This window comes from Tamandua tetradactyla, chromosome 13, assembly GCF_023851605.1.
Source record: "Tamandua tetradactyla isolate mTamTet1 chromosome 13, mTamTet1.pri, whole genome shotgun sequence".
NCBI classification, from domain to species: domain Eukaryota; kingdom Metazoa; phylum Chordata; class Mammalia; order Pilosa; family Myrmecophagidae; genus Tamandua; species Tamandua tetradactyla.
The window spans coordinates 1,757,745-1,759,127 of NC_135339.1; the positions used below are offsets into that span (position 1 = coordinate 1,757,745).

Genomic DNA, 1,383 nt, shown 5'->3' on the forward strand with positions numbered 1-1,383 from the left:
AGCACCATTTGTTGAAGACACTATTCTTTCTCCCCTACTTCTATGTAGCATCCTTTTAAAAATTCATTGGCCATAGATTTGTGCTTCTATTTCTGGGATTTCAATTCTATTCCACTGATCCATTTGTTTATCTTTATGCCCATACCACACTATTTTGATTACTATAGCTTCATAATAAGTTTTGAAATCAGGAAGTGTGAGTCTTCTAACCTTGTTTTTATTCAAAATTGTTTTGGCTATTTGGGTCCCCTTGTAGTTCCCTACGAATTTGAGGATTTTTTTGTTTGGTGGCATTACAGTTTATTGAACTGTGACTTAGTGCAGGCACTGGGGCTTGCCCATGATGCTCTTGAAATATAAAGCCTGGACATTATACAATTTCAATTTTGAGCAGCGTTACCAAGATGTTGACAGCCAGGTGGATGTAGTACACAAGATCATCACCTGTCATCTTCACGTGGTCAATAGCCACAGCTAGATACAGCAACTTCTTCAGCTGGTACTTGATTGTGGGCTTCACCTCATCAACTTTGGCCACCATGTTCTCATTGTGGGGCAGCAAGGAAGGACACTTGCCTGCCTTATTCAGACCTGGGCCCAGAATTCATGGAATCTGCTAGATCAGGGACTTAGAGGCCAAAAAGGCATATAATTCTTGGTCAATTTCTTCACTAGCTTCTTATTCTTGTTGGTTTTCTTCAGTGTTTCAGTGTCCCTATGGACAGTATCCAGCCTTAGCGTCATCACAGTGTTGCTGGTCCCCCAGGACCCACACACAGAATTGGGGGTGGGGAGGAGACTTAAGCCTGATGGTGCCCAAGAAACATTTGTCTTCCTGAGGGTCATAGTTCTTCAAGCTCATCTGCAGCTCCACCATTTTGAAAAACTTCCAGCACTTGCTTTGGTTCCCATGCAGGACTTCCTTGTAGAGGGTGTTTCAAGACAGTTTGCTGCTCATGATCCTTAATGCTGCTGTAACCAGAGAAACTGCTGAGGATTGGTTTTTACATTTATGCAAAAAGGGTTGCAGGGATGTGATAGGGATCACACAGAATTTGTAAATTGCTGTAGGTAATGTTGATATCTTAATATTAACTCTTCCAATCCATGAAGATGGGAAGTCTTGCTATTTATTTTAATCTTCTTTAATTTCTTTCAGCAGTGTATTTTAGTTTTCAGTGTATAAATCTTTTGTATCCTTGGTTGTTTATTCCTAGATATCCTAGATATTTTATTTTTTAGATGCTATTGTAAGTGCAGTTGTTTTTAAATTACCTTCTCTGATTGTTCATTGCTAGTGTATAGGAACACTATTTTAGTGTGCTGATCACATACTCTGCCATTTTAATGAAATCATTTATTAGCTCTAAGAGTTTGCCTATG

At 39.3% G+C, this 1,383-nt stretch overlaps 1 pseudogene; it reads right to left on the reverse strand.

Annotated features, from left to right (window-relative positions):
- Positions 1–315: 315 nt before the first annotated feature.
- On the reverse strand, positions 316–958 carry LOC143652978 (large ribosomal subunit protein uL1 pseudogene; annotated as a pseudogene).
- Positions 959–1,383: the final 425 nt, after the last annotated feature.